General features: G+C 49.3%; 1 protein-coding gene across 1 annotated transcript in view; it reads left to right on the forward strand.

Annotated features, from left to right (window-relative positions):
• The first annotated feature begins 321 nt into the window (after positions 1–321).
• Positions 322–15346, forward strand: part of il11ra (interleukin 11 receptor, alpha) — a 37663-nt gene continuing 22638 nt past the window's right edge. Inside the window, exon 1 of the mRNA XM_042335836.1 lies at positions 322–339. The gene's annotated coding sequence lies outside the window, so the exon portion shown is untranslated. The remainder of the gene's footprint in view (positions 340–15346) is intronic.

Consider the following 15346-nt stretch of genomic DNA (forward strand, 5'->3'; position numbering starts at 1 on the left):
CGTGTGTTTGCTGAAGGGGAATTAACGATGGACAGCACGACTGACCAATGGTAGTATTAAGTAGAGTGGTTGGTGGTGGAGAGGGGGGGGGGGGAGGGCGGTGCATCCGGCTTCTCCCCCACTTTCCACCCCCCCCCACTCCCCATTCTTACACACACTGCTGTGCACAAGGAGCCTGGTGGAAGCAGCGTTGTGTGCGTACGAGACAGACTGAGATACTGAAGGCTCAGACAAGCTCCCACCCCCCACCCCACCGAAGAGAACATGGACGTGGACATACCCGCTGCTGGCTAACCCCCATCCTCCCTCACCCCCCCCCTCCCTCCCTCCCTGTGGAAGGTAATCATCAGAGCCTTGTCTCGATCAAAAAAAAAGAGTTCGTCTCTTAACACGAGAAAAGTTTTGTTTGGAGGAGAAAAAAATCTCAGCTTTTCACTCTCTTTCTCTCTCTGGTTTAGCTATTAGCCACTGGGTGTCTGTGTATGTGTGGGGGGTGGGGGGGTGTCTGTGTATGTGTGTGGGGGGTGGGGGGTGTCTGTGTATGTGTGGGGGGGGTGTTGGGGGTGTCTGTGTATGTGTGGGGGGGTGGTTGGGGGGTGTCTGTGTATGTGTGGGGGGGGTGGGTGTGTCTGTGTATGTGTGGGGGGGGTGTTGGGGGTGTCTGTGTATGTGTGGGGGGTGGTTGGGGGTGTCTGTATGTGTCGGGGGTGTCTGTGTTTGTGTGGGGGGTGGGGTTGTCTGTGTATGTGTGGGGGGGGTGGGGGGTGTCTGTGTTTGTGTGGGGGTGGGGTTGTCTGTGTGTGTGGGGGGGGGGGTGTCTGTGTATGTGTGGGGGGTGTTGGGGGGGTGTCTGTGTATGTGTGGGGGGTGGTTGGGGTGTCTGTATGTGTCGGGGGTGTCTGTGTTTGTGTGGGGGTGGGTTGTCTGTGTGTGTGTGGGGGGGTGGGGGGTGTCTGTGTTTGTGTGGGGGGTGGGGTTGTCTGTGTGTGGGGGTGGGGGTGTCTGTGTATGTGTCTGTGTGTGGGGGGTGTCTGTGTATGAGGGGTGTGTCTGTGTATGAGGGGGGTGTCTGTGTATGGAGGGTGTCTGTGTATGTGTGGGGGTGGGGGGTCTATGTATGTGTGGGGGTGTCTGTGTATATGTGGGGGGTGTCTGTGTATGTGTGGGGGTGTCTGTGTATGTGTGGGGTGGGGGTGTCTGTGTATGTGTGGGGGTGTCTGTGTATGTGTGGGGGGTGTCTGTGTATGTGTGGGGGGTGTCTGTGTATGTGTGGGGGGGGGGGGGGTGTCTGTGTATGTGTGTGGGGGGGGGGTGGGGTGTCTGTGTATGTGTGGTGGGTGTCTGTGTATGTGTGGGGGGGGTGGGGGTGTCTGTGTATGTGTGTGGGGGGTGGGGCGTGTCTGTGTATGTGTGGGGGGGGGTGGGGGTATCTGTGTATGTGTGTGGGGGGGTGGGGGTGTCTGTGTATGTGTGTGGGGGGGTGGGGGTGTCTGTGTATGTGTGTGGGGGGGGGGGGTGTCTGTGTATGTGTGTGGGGGGTGGGGGCTGTCTGTGTATGTGTGGGGGGGTGGGGGGTGTCTGTGTATGTGTGGGGGGTGGGGGTGTCTGTGTATGTGTGTGTGTTGAGGGTTAGTCTATGTATTTGTATGGGAGGGGGTGGTCTGTGTATGTGTGTGGGGGTGGAGTGTGTGTGTGTGGGGGGGAGTGTGTGTGTGTGGGGTGTGTGGTGGGGAGTGTGTGTGGGGGGTGGGGAGAGAGAGAGTGTGGGGGTGAGGGGGTGGGGAGAGTGTGTGTGGGGGGGAGAGTGTGTGGGGGGACAGTGTGTGGGGTGGGGGCGGGAGAGTGTGTGTGTGGGGAGAGAGTGTGGGGGCGGGGAGGAGTGTGTGTGGGGTGGGGGGGGAGAGTGTGTGTGGTGTGGGGGGAGAGTGTGTGTGGGGGGGAGAGTGTGTGTGGTGGGGGGAGAGTGTGTGTGGGTGGGTGGGGGGTGTCTGTGTATGTGTGGGGTGGTGGGGGTGTCTGTGTATGTGTGTGGGGGGGGTGGGGGGTGTCTGTGTATGTGTGTGGGGGGTGTCTGTGTGTGTGTGTGGGGGGTGGGGGGTGTCTGTGTATGTGTGTGGGGGGTGGGGGCTGTCTGTGTATGTGTGTGGGGGGTGGGGGTGTCTGTGTATGTGTGGGGGGGGGTGGGGTGGGGGTGTATGTGTGGGGGGGTGGGGGTGTCTGTGTATGTGTGTGTGGGGGGTGGGGGGTCTGTGTATGTGTGTGGGGGGTGGGGGGTGTCTGTATGTGTGTGGGGGGTGGGGGGTATCTGTGTATGTGTGGGGGTGTCTGTGTATGTGTGGGGGGGGGTGGGGGTGTCTGTGTATGTGTGTGGGGGGGGGGTGTCTGTGTATGTGTGGGGGGTGGGGTGTCTGTGTATGTGTGGGGGGGGGTGGGGGGTATCTGTGTATGTGTGTGGGGGGGTGGGGGGTGTCTGTGTATGTGTGTGGGGGGTGGGGGGTGTCTGTGTATGTGTGTGGGGGGTGGGGGTGTCTGTGTGTGTGTGTGGGGGGAGTGTCTGTGTATGTGTGTGGGGGTTGGGGGGTATCTGTGTATGTGTGGGGGGGAGTGTGTGTGTGTGGGGGGGAGAGTGTGTGTGTGTGGGGGGGGAGTGTGTGGGGGGGGGGGAGAGTGTGTGTGTGTGGGGGGGAGTGTGTGTGTGTGGGGGGGGGAGTGTGTGTGTTGGGGGGGGAGTGTGTGTGGGGGGGAGAGAGTGTGGGTGGGGTGAGAGAGAGTGTGGGGGGAGGGGGTGGGAGAGTGTGTGTGTGGGGGGGAGTGTGTGGGGGGTGTGGAGTGTGTGTGTGTGTGGGGGAGAGTGTGTGTGTGTGGGGGGGGGGGTTTCTTAGTGTGTGTGTGGGGGGGGGAGTGTGTGTGGGGGGAGAGTGTGTGTGTGTGGGGGGGGGGGGAGTGTGTGTGTGGGGGGGGAGTGTGTGTGTGGGGGGGGAGTGTGTGTGGGGGGGGGGAGTGTGTGTGTGTGGGGGGGGCAGTGTGTGTGTGGGGGGGGGAGTGTGTGTGTGGGGGGGGGAGTGTGTGTGTGTGGGGGGGGAGTGTGTGTGTGGGGGGAGTGTGTGTGGGGGGGAGAGAGTGTGTGTGGGGGGGAGAGAGTGTGTGTGGGGGGAGAGTGTGTGTGTGTGGGGGGAGAGTGTGTGTGTGGGGGGGGAGAGTGTGTGTGTGTGGGGGGGAGAGTGTGTGTGGGGGGAGAGTGTGTGGGGGGGAGAGTGTGTGTGTGTGTGCGGGGGAGAGTGTGTGTGTGGGGGGGAGAGTGTGTGTGGGGGGGGGGAGAGTGTGTGTGGGGGGAGAGTGTGTGTGTGTGTGTGAGGGGGAGAGTGTGTGTGGGGGGGGGAGAGTGTGTGTGTGGGGGGAGAGTGTGTGTGGAGGGGGGGAGAGTGTGTGTGGGGGGGAGAGTGTGTGTGTGTGTGTGGGGGAGAGTGTGTGTGTGTGGGAGGGGGAGAGTGTGTGTGGAGGGTGGGGGTGGGCGCGTGTGTGGGGCGGTGTGGGGGGGGGAGAGTGTGGGGGGGAGAGTGTGTGTGTGGGGGGAGAGTGTGTGGGGGAGTGTGTGTGTGGGGGGGAGAGTGTGTGTGTGGTGTGGGGGGGGGAGTGTGTGTGTGTGTGGGGGGGAGGTGTGTGTGTGGGGGGGAGAGTGTGTGTGGGGGGGAGAGTGTGTGTGTGGGGGGAGAGTGTGTGTGGTGGGGGGTGAGGAGAGTGTGTGTGGTGGGGGGAGAGTGTGTGTGGGGGGAGAGTGTGTGGGTGAGGGGGAGAGTGTGTGTGGGTGGGGGGGGGAGAGTGTGGGGGTGGGGGGGGTAGAGAGTGTGGTGGTGGGGAGAGGTGTGTGTGTGGGGGGGGAGAATGTGTGTGTGGGGGGGTGAGAGTGTGTGTGGGGGGGGGAAGGAGTGTGTGGGGGGGAAGGAGAGTGTGGGGGGGGGGGAGAGTGTGGGGTGGGGAGAGTGTGGGGGTGGGGAGAGTGTGTGTGTGGGGGGAGTGTGTGTGTGGGGGGAGTGTGTGTGTGGGGGGGAGAGTGTGTGTGGAGGGGTGGGGGTGGGCGCGTGTGTGGGGGCGGTGTGTGTGGGGGGAGAGGAAATATCTGTGTTTATTCAAATCAAATTCAACATTGTACAGATGTGGGCTCTCCCCCTCTCCCCCACCCCCACCCTCGGCATTTCCAGAGCCAAAATAATGGTCTCTAAACTGTTTAATTATTTGCTTTTCAATCCCATTGCTTATCTAACTCGGCCTTACTTAGTTCTCCTCATTATTCCGGTTCTGATTTATTCCACGGAATCGCTGGATATATTTCTTCCCTCTCCCCTGTCCTGCTCCGCACCTAGTTTTTTTTTTGCCGTGGGAGTTTTGCTTTTCGGTGGAGGCGGAGGGAGGGAAGGGGGAGGGAGGGAGGCAGATGTAAGATGTGCTTCAAACACTTAATTACAAGCAATCATTTTTTTATAGCGGCTCAGATTCCTTAGTTCACTCCGTTTCTACTGGGCTCTGCACCGTTTGGCATTCGCCAGACGAACAAGCGTTTAAGATAATTATACGTTGCCGTGAACAGTGCACTTCTTCTTTCCCAAGCTCAGAACACTGTACGGCTTGAGTTTAGTTCAACAATAATAGCTTTATATCAATTAAGCAGAGCTGAAAGTCTCTTCCTCCTCCCTCCCTCCCTCCCTCTCACTAACCATATTTGCTTTCAAGTCGCTTTGCGGTAAAAAAGGATTTCACTCTCAGCTCGAGGTTCAGATTTTTGGTTTCGGACTCGTACAAAGTCACGACGCTGTTTGTTATTATATCTTCAATTTCTACGCTGTTGAACTTCATTTTCGATGCGCGCAGAGGATTGCGTGTCAGGGTATAATTTGACAGCCAGGTGTGTTTTTTTTTAAACAATTAAAAAAAAACATAAAACAGAATCTTTTGTCTCTTTGCCCACACCGTGGCTTTGACCATTTTTGCAGGGGAGGTCTAATTTACTGTTGCATTGCTTTCCTGGTGTGTTTGTTGGGCTGCCTTTTAAGTTGTGGGTTCCGGAGTACTGTATTTTAATTTTTGGAGCATCGTGGGTGTGCGTAAGACTGTGCTTTCCTGAAATTAACATCACCATCATTTTGGTGAATAATCTTTCTGTAGCAGATGGTGCCAGGAAGGGTGTTTTTTTTNCTCTAAATTGGAAGTGGCTCTCTCAGCTTTTGTTTATTTTATGTTGCTCTTCATTGTGGAGCAATATTAAAAATGATAACAATCCTTGCGTCTTTCACGTCAGCGAGACGTCAGCGAGACACAGCGAGACGTCAGCGAGACACAGCGAGACTGTGGAGTCCTGTAGCTCAGTGGTTAGAGCACTCGCTTTGCAAGTGAGAGACCTGAGTTCAATTCCAGGCAGAGGGCGAAACCTTGGGCAAGTTTCCTTACTCCACACAGAGCCTAATAATAATCCCTCCAAAAAAACAAAAAACAATAATAAAAAATTGGTCATTTTCAATCTACGACTGTTTGTGGGACATTGCTGTGCGCAATTGGCTGCCGCGTTCACCCACAAATATACAGTCAATTCACTTTACAGTAAAAAAAAAAGCTGTGAAGCGCTTTGGGACGTCCTCCTGACGTGAAAAGCGCTATATCAAATGCAAGGATTATTATTATTATTATTATTATTATTAAAGCGGGTCGCGAGATGTACTGTAACGTGCAGTGGCAGTGTTTGTCGGAGAACGCAGCAGGCCATTTGCACACCGCGATATCCTACAAACGGCCATTTTATTTTATTTTATTTATTTCGGGGATTGTTGGCCAGGACGTTGGGAGAAACTCCCTTCTCTTTTCGAATAGTAGAATCATAGAATTATACAGCGCAGAAGGAGGCCATTCGGCCCATAGCGTCTGTGCCGACTCTTTGAAAAGAGCTGTCCAATTCAATCCCACTCCTCCGCGCTCTCCCCATAGCCCTGCAAACTAGTCCTCCCCAAATGGCATGGGATCTTTAATGTCTACTGACAGACTTAGTTTAATGTCTCATTTGAAGGGGTGCTGTGGAGTGAGCGTTAAAGTACCTTTAAACTTGTAGGAATGTGCATCTCTGGGAAAACCTTGAGCTCATCTGACTCAAGCACTCTGGGACACTAACCTGCGTGAGGGGCAAGTTGTTGGTGTGTGTGTGAGGTGTATTTTGATCCAGTTTTATTGCCAGGGCATTCACATGCGGTTCTGTCAAATTCTTTGACTCCGCATTCAGTTCTCTTTACCCTCACCACCCTGTTCAGCTCCTACCTCCAGCTCTGGTGCCCAGCCACTACTGTTGAGCACTTTGGGATGTTCTCCTGACGTCAAAGGTTCTACGTGAATGTACATTTGGACTGTATCCTACATCATTTTAGTTTTCCTTTCCGTATTATTTTCTTTTCTGATGTGAAATAGAACAAATAATTGGATTTATACAGCGCCTTTCACGTCAGGACGACGTCCCAAGGCGCTGGTCAGTGAAGGGTTTGTACCTAAGCTGGGAGTGGCATCAAGAGGGGTGGAAGGTGGGGGGGAAGAGATAACTGAAAGCACAGTCGATGAGGAAGGTCTTGAGATGGGCCTTGAAGGCGGATGGGCTCTGGGATGGAGTTCCTTTTGATCCCTTTAATCTTGATTCATTGCCACTGTTAGTGCCACTGTTAGATTGTTAGTGCTATCTGTCTCGGAAGTTAGACTCTTTAATTAAACTGCCTTTGGCTAGTTTCTTGCACCATCATGTATTTCTTCCTTCCTTTCTGTCATAAAAATCTTTGCTTATTTTTGCTTGCAATGTGTAGAACTGTTTTCTTTATTGACTGCCAACTCTTAACTTGGATCATTTGTTTAGCATAGTACCAGCCAACATAGGATTGGTTGTACACATGGAATATTATACTGTAGGATCAGTAACCGTCCTGGCACATCAGTAACTATTAACAATAATCCTTACGTTTGCTCTGGCGCCTTATTGTTGAAATGTCTCAAAGTGCCTCAACAGAATTTTTACTGCAAAATACAGTACAGTGACTGTGTATTTGCACATGGCAATGTCTCGCAAACAGTGATGGAAAAAAATGTACATTTATATTGCAGTACTAAGATCAATTTTATCCGTGGGTTGTTGGCCAGGACACAGGGAGAAACTACATGGGATCTTTAACAACAACAACTTGCACTTATATAGCGCCCTTCAGGCAGGATAGTGTCTCAGAGCGCTTAACAGTGGCGGAGACTGACTCCGAGCTGGGGGGCGTGGGGGGAATGTGGCACACGTTCGAAGAGGAAGGTTTTCAGGCGGGACTTGAAAAAGGCGAGAGAAGGGGCAAGTTGGACGGATTGAGGGAGAGTGTTGCAGAGTTTCGGGGCATGATCTCCGATGGTGGGGCGGAGGGTGTGAGGGACGAGCAGGAGGCCAGTACCAGTAAAGAGGAGGCACCGGGTGTGGATTGGGGAGTGAGGAGGTCGGAGAGCTAGGGAGGTGCCAGAGAGTGAAGGGATTCAGGTGATCTTTAACGTCCACCTGAACAGGCAGATGGGGACTCAGTTTAACATCTCGTCTGAAGGACGGCACCTCCAACATTGCAGTTCTGCCCACCCCCTTGCTCCCTCCCTATAGCATTGCACTGGAGCATCAGGTACATTATGAGTGCAATGCCCGATATGTGATTTGAACCCACAATCTTAGAGGCAGGATTGTTACCAAATCAACTAGGCTGATACCCATTAAGGAGTCGATGGGTGTGAATGTATCCCTGATGCTGCGTAGTACACGTTTGATTCACCGACCTTTCACTCCCACTGACAGTGCCATTTACGTGACAGTTGTCGGCTAGTGTATATAAAGAGCATGTCCTTCAGCCCCCGACCTCCGGAACTCCCTATCTCAATCCCTCTGCCTTGCTCCCTCTTGAAGAAAGCCTCTTTGACCGTGCCTATGATCACCTTACGCAACCCTGACACTGCACAGTGCTCAGTCGCTGCATGAAGGGAGCTGTATAAATGCAAGCAGTTGTTGTTTGAACAGCAACCAAAATATTTGATTGGAAGAACTGTACTTTTTTTGCATAAAGAGTGCTGTAGCTCAGTCGCAAGCGAAAGACTTGGGTTTGATTTCCGGCAGGACGAAATGTTGAGCAAATTTCCTTACTCTGTTTACTAGCAGTATGTAGGAACTCAGCTGTTAGACAATTGGTGGATCACTTTTCTGCAGGTAATAATTCCTTTAAAATAATAATACATTTGTCACTGAAATCCAACAGTTTGAGGTACACTGCTGTGTGCAATTGGCTGCTGTATTTGGCCTTCAAAATATACAGTCAATTAATTTCCTCCCTTTCCTCCTTCAAGGCCGGTCTCAAGACCTTTCTCTTCAACCGTGCCTTCAGCTCCCCCCTCAACTCTCTACCCCCTCCTCGCTCCCTCCCTTCCTTCCCTCCGCTCACCCTGACCATTTCCCCCCTGCTCGGGTCCCGACCCAACTGTCCAGCGCCTCGGGACATCCCCCNGGCGTTGTATAAATGAAATCTTGTTGTTGTTCACAGTATATTCTGTAAAGCGCTTTGAGACGTCTCGAAGATGTGATTAGGCGCTAAATCAAATGCAAGAATTATTATTATTTGGAAAGGCGACAACAATAATTTATAAAGTCTGTTTTGAAATTGTGCCAGGGTATTATAGATCACGTTATTCTGGCTAATGCATTAAAATGCTTTGACATTAACTTAGTTAACATTAATATTGCATTAAGTTCCAGTTTGGGCTGGACAGTTGTGTTGCTGGATTGAAAATGTTAAGTCCGTGGAAGCCAGCAATGTGACCTCGACATTTCCCTTCCTCCTTCCACTTTGCTCAACCTTGGGAAAAACACTTTTCATATTGATGATTTTAACGTGTTCCTCTTATTTTTTAGAAATTTCCTCAATTAAAATAAATGTTTTTCTACCTCCTCGCCATTTAAATATTTGCATTATGATTAACAGTGGCGTGTCAGAGTCGCTGTATTGCTTTTTTGTGAGGTTTAATGTGAGCTTTCTTGCAGTTCTGACATTTCATTGAACATCTGCTGTTGCTAAAGAAATGTTAACGTTGATGCGGAATGATAGCCAAGTAGACTGAAATCTCCAGTTGCTCGTAAGCATTTGCTCTTTCGGTTGTTTGTTTCAGGCCTGCAGATCAGAACACGCTATCTCAAATAGAAAGTCAAACAGATGAGGTCAAATAGTTCTCTTATTTGTTGTTCCCATCACCTGGCAAAGCATCTGTACTATTTTGTGGTGTCAGCAGGAATTTTGAACAAAATGTGATTTGTCTTTGTATCAGTGGTGGGGTTTTGCTTTATAAAGAGTCAGTGTGGATTGCATTAAAGAGATACACTATGCCACGATACAAAATCCATCATTTTTATCTTTTTTTCTAATGTGGAGCACATTGTTCAAATTCCTATTTGCACTGCCAGTCTTTAGGGTGGTGAATGTTTTTCTTTTTCCTGCCAGCCTGGCTTAGTTGGTGGAACTCTTGCTTCTGAGTGTGGAGGCCTCTGCAAAAAACATTTCCTTTCTCAATCCTCTCCAAAGCCTGGGATTGAGTTGTTACGTCCCAGCCTCGCTCTTTCCTCTCCTGCTATTCCCTCTATGAACTCCTCCGATCTGGTCAAAGTCACTAATGACTTCTGTCCACTCTGCCTCCTTGTCCTCCTTGACCTCTGTGCTGCTTTCGACACTGTCGACCATTCTATCCTCCTTCACCACCTCTCCTCTTAGCTCAACCATCATGGACTTGCCCTTACCTGGTTCCAATCCTACCTCTCCCACTGTCACCACTTTGTCTACACTAACGGCTTCTCCCCCAACCCCTGCACCGTCACGTGTGGCTTCCCTCAGGGCTCTGTCCTTGGCCCTCTCCTTTTCAATATTTATATGCTCCCTCTTGGTGACATTAACCGTAGATATGGGGTCAATGTCCACTTGTACGCAGATGACACCCAACTCTATCTCTCCGCCTCAACCTTGATTCAAGGACCATTGCTGACCTCACAGACTGTTTGTCAGACATCAAGTCCTGGATGAGAGCTAATTTTCTCCATTTGAATCTTTCTTCTGATCCCTGACTGTTCAGTGCCTTGGGACGCCCTCCCAACGTGAAAGACGCTTTACAAATGTAAGTTTGTCGTTGTTGAATGTCAACAAGACCAAGGACCTCCTCTTTGGCTCCCGCCAGTGCCTCAGAACTTTGGGCGCTGATAGCATCACCCTTCATGGATGCACTCTACACCTAATGAAGTCAATACAGAACCTCAGCATCCTGTTCGACTGTCCTTCATCCTCCACGTCCGTGCTATGACTCCTCCTCCTTTCTCCACCTCCGCAACATTGCCCGTCTCCGCCACTGTTTCACACGACGGGCCACCAAGACATAAATTCATAACATCTAGGCTCGAATACGCAAGCTCCCTGCTTGTTGGCCTCCCCAACTCCTCACTCCACAGGCTGCAGATCATCCAGAACTCTGCAACGTGTCCCGTGTCCTCTCCCGCACCAGGCTCCACGACCCTATCACTCCCATCCTCGCCTGGCTCCATTGACTCCCCATCACTCAAAGGATACAGTTCAAGATCCTGATCCACACCTCCACGGAGTTGCTCCCTCCACTTAGCAGGCTCCAGCGGCTTCATGTTCCCCACCTTGCTGACCTTACCATTGGTGGGCGGGCCTTCAGCCTCTCTTCCCCCACTCTCTGGAACTCCATCCCACCGTCCTTCTGCCTCGCCACTCCCTTGCCTTCTTCAAGACTCATCTCTTCGACCGTGCCTTCAGTCACCCTCCTACCCCTACCCTCCCTGCCCTCTACCCCTCCTGACCCAAGCCCTCAGCTCAGGTGTGGATCCCTGACTGTCCAGCACCTTGCGTGAAAGCGCTAAATAAAATGTAATTTGTTGTTGTTGTAGCTAGCATATTGGTTAGAGCACTCGCCTCGCAAGTGAGAGGATCTGGGCAAGTTTTCTTACTCCACACGCTCATGTAGCAGTAAGTAGGACCCAGATTGTTTGACAATAATCCCTTCAATCCATGACCGTGCGCAATTGGCTGCCGTCTTCTGCCCACAAAATATACATTCAATTCATTTTGCAGTATATTCTATGAAGCGCTTTGAGATGTCTCAGCTGCATTATTATCCTTTGGATGAAACATTAAACCGAGGTCTGACACTAACGGTTTGGGTTGAATGCTATCTCTGTGCCATGTAATCCTGTTGTTTACTTCTGTTCAAAAAGAGAAATGTGTTTCAAACAGTGTCATGGCCATCAATCCCCTTGATAAAATTGGTCATCCACTTCCTTGTCACCAGACTTTGAGAGGAAGTCCAGTCACTGGAGCCAGAGTTTCTTCTTACTCAGCTCATCTGTGAGGTACACAACTTCCCATTCATGTGTGTAGCTCTGCATTAATGAGGTTGTCCTGGATTTGCTCAGCGATGCCTGTGACGTCCGTGAACAAAGATTAATGGCCTCCTTGCATCTCTTGACGTTAACGAAATGCAAATGAACAACCTTGCAAGTGGCAAAACAAATTTTCCAGGCACAAGATCAAGGTTGAACGGTCGTGTTGTAATACTATCTATGGAGAAAATAAATTCCATCTGGCTCCAGACTTACTTGATTGACGTAACAATTGAGAGAGTCCAGAATCTGGCAAATTGTTGCATTCACTTTTGACTTTTAAGTCGTTTTTCTTCAGAGAAACCTGCTAAAAAACGACTTCAAAGTATTTAAGAATTTGCCAAATTCTGGGTGTACTAAATTGGTGCAGAAATAGATTAAATCTAGACACAGGTGCAATTTTAACCCTCGCTTCTCCCCCACCCCTTCCCCACGTTTTACTGGTTTTCACTCTTTGGCAGGGATTTTTCATGTTGCCATTGAAAACCGACTGAACAAGTTGAATATTTCAAAGAGCACAATATCAACAGAGGGCGAAAGACATGCACAAAAACCTTTTTTGCATTTGAATGCAGTGTCTCTTTCACAGTGGGTGGGCTTCTATTAACACTTTGCAGGATTTCTTGTAAACTGAAATACAGTGACTGTGTCATTTTCCTTAGTTTGTCGTTGGGCCGTGGTTTAAGGTTAAAATGCAGATCAAATCGAACGGTACCTTATGTGCACAAGCACAGTTTGTGAATCGCTGCACAAAAGGTTCTTTTGTGAAAAATAAAAACCCCTGCAGAGCAACTTGATGCTGGAATATAGCAAATATAGTCGTGAAAGTTGCTGGCCATTTCTAAAAGGCATTAAAACAAAATGTGAAATACTCGGCTGATTACAGATGGTAATGATAAAGTAATCATCCTTGCCATTTGATCTAATGCCATATCAGATTGGCAGGATCCATGAGTTTTTCTCTCTCCTCCTTGCTTGGTTCCCATCCCCTCTAAGCCAATGCTCCAGTGCAGTGCTGGGATCTGTGCTGCATGCTCAGGGTTACCATTCTTCGAATGAGACATTAAGCCAGTGACTTGTCTGCCTGTTCAGGTGGAAGGCAATGTCCTGTGGCATTATTCGAAAGAGAGAGCCTATCACCCCCATCCTCCCCCGGCTCCACTGGCTCCCCATCACTCAGAGGATACAGTTCAAAATCCTGATCCTCACCTTCAAAGCCTCCACGGCCTCACTCCTCCATACCTCTGCGGCCTCCTAACCCCCTACCAACCTGTTTGCTTCCTCCGCTCAGCGGGCTCTGACCTACTTCACCATTGGTGGGTGGGCCTTCAGTCTCTCTGCTCCCACCCTCTAGAACTCCATCACACAGCCCCTCTGCCTCCACCCCCATCCCTCGCCTCCTTCAAGACCTGTTTCAAGACCCTCTTTGTGCTTTGGTCACCCTCCTGTCCCTATGCTCCACCCCTCCTGATCCCAACCATCAGTTTAGGTGTGGATCCCTGATTGTCCAGCGCCTTGGAACGTCCTCATGATGTAAAGGGCATTGTACAAATGTATGTTGTTGAGTTTCTCCTGGTGTCCTGGCCAACAATCCTCAACATGAGTTAAAGTAAAGCTCTGGAAAATACTGAAGGCAAAGGCCTAACCAGTGCAGATTGTTAACATGACTGGTGATAAATACCTATCTGTGTTTAGCACACGACTAAAGTCAGCCAAGAAAAAAAATGCCTTTTGTGTCGATTTTCAGTCTGGTGTGAAATACAAACATTGTCGGTAAATCAATGCAAACATTGACTGTGTGCACTTTTCTGCTTATCATGTATGAAAAGAATTCTGCTGGTGATGTATTTTGAACACATTTTTGGGGAATATCCTGACTTTTTTAAAAAAAAAGAAAGCTTCTCACTGTGTCCGGGCTAACTATCCCAGCTAAAATTGGTCATTCACATCACGGCTGTCTGTGGGACATTGCTGTGCACAAATTGGCTGCCTCGTTTTGTTACAAATTCACAGTTTGGGACTTTGCTCCAAGTGAAAGGCGCTATTTCAAATGTTTAAATGTTTTTATTTTGCATCTGTTGGCAGTCTCAAAGTACTTCAAGACTTTACTGTAAAGTGCAGTGTGTGTATTTTGTAGATGTACAGTTTGTTGCAATAAATTAGAAAGATTTAATTCTTAGCAAAAGGAGAGGAAGGAGATTTTCTGGCAACACCAGTCCTGACATTAACCTGTTTCTATTTATCTCTTTATGTCTGCATTCCTTACTTGTGCTGTTTATAGTCACAACTCTCCTGTTCTGGTCTTGTGACCTCAGAAAACTGCATTGTGCGTTTTTAAATTCTCCTTCAACAAAATTGATTGCTTTTTTTAAAACAAAAAAACATTGCTGTATCCCTCAACTGGTTGTGTGTTGTGGAGCCTGGATTTTGTTTTCGAACTGCCTGGTACCTTGATGGATTTGGGATGGCTTTGTAACCAGAATAGCAAAGGCAGATAGCTTTGTAGTACTTTCTGGGCTTGTGGATTATACAATATAATACAGTTTATATTCACGCAGTGTCTTTTTCGTCAGGAAACACCTCAACAGGCTTAATTAACACTGGCATCTGGGAACCTGATCCAGGGGTGGGTGGGGACGGTAAAGATGGCTGAAACCGCAGTCAAAGAGTAAGGTTTTGAGATGGACCTTGATGAGGTGGGGCGAGGCGGAGGGACTCCAGGATGGAATTCCAGAGAGTGGAAAACCCACCTGCTGATGGTGGGACAGATAGAGCACGAAGCAGACTCACTGAGTGAAAGGAGTAAATAATCCTTTTTTTTGACATAGTGCCTTTCACATCAGGAGGACGTCTTGAAAAGCCTCACGGGATTTATAAACGGGACCTTGTTTAATATCTCATCTGAAGAGCAGGACCTCAGATAAAACAGTGCATCTCCTCCAACACTATATTGGACTGTCAGCCTAGACGATGTGAATTCAATGTCCCCGCAGTGAGGCTTGAACCCACAACTTCCTGTTTGAAACCAGCATTGCTCGATTTTATAATTTGCGCACAGATGGCTTTGTGGTCAGTTTCATTCACTTTATTTTGCTTACTTCCTTCTCTGCATCTTAGATGTACAGTCAATGATTGACTATCTCTGCGGTTGCAGTTTAAATTGGGTTTAAGCTGCACTGATAAACCTGACTCAATTTCACTGCATTTTACAGGAGGGAATATAAGTGTGTGTGTGTGTATATAAAAAGGAACATTATATTTTCTCCCCTAACACAAATATTATTTATTGTCTCTTTCATTGTTATAATGTGCTTCCTTGCTTATAAGTAGAAAAACTATGATGGATAAGACTGTTATCAGATGTAAAGCTTGGTATATTTACAGGATTTTTTTTCTCATTTATGTGCCATATTAATAATAATTCTTGCATTTGCTTTAGCTCCTCGCACCTTGTCAAAATGTCTCAATATGCTTCACAGGATATATGTCTATTTGTATCGTGACTATATTTGCAGGCGTACATGGCAGATGAGTTTTGGATTTCAATGGCTTGCAATTGGTCAGGAAATGAATGATGCATGAATCACCACCAGGTATTTACCTGGTGGATGATGTTGGCCAGGATATCCCTTCTCTTTTCAAACAGTGGTAGGGGATCTTTAATGTTCTCCTCAACAGGCAAATGGGGCCTCGTTTTAATGTCTCCTCCCAAGGATGACACCTTCATTAATGCAGCCCTCCCCCCAGCACTACACAGTGGGTTCAAAACCCAAAGTGGGGTTTGAACCCAATATTGTATTGTAAGGTTGCCCAAGTGATTCTTGATCAAAGCACCTTCTCCACACTGTTCAGCTAACAAGATGCGGTGCATGCTAATCTAGC

This window comes from Callorhinchus milii, unplaced genomic scaffold (genome assembly GCF_018977255.1).
Source record: "Callorhinchus milii isolate IMCB2004 unplaced genomic scaffold, IMCB_Cmil_1.0 Scaffold1, whole genome shotgun sequence".
NCBI lineage: Eukaryota > Metazoa > Chordata > Chondrichthyes > Chimaeriformes > Callorhinchidae > Callorhinchus > Callorhinchus milii.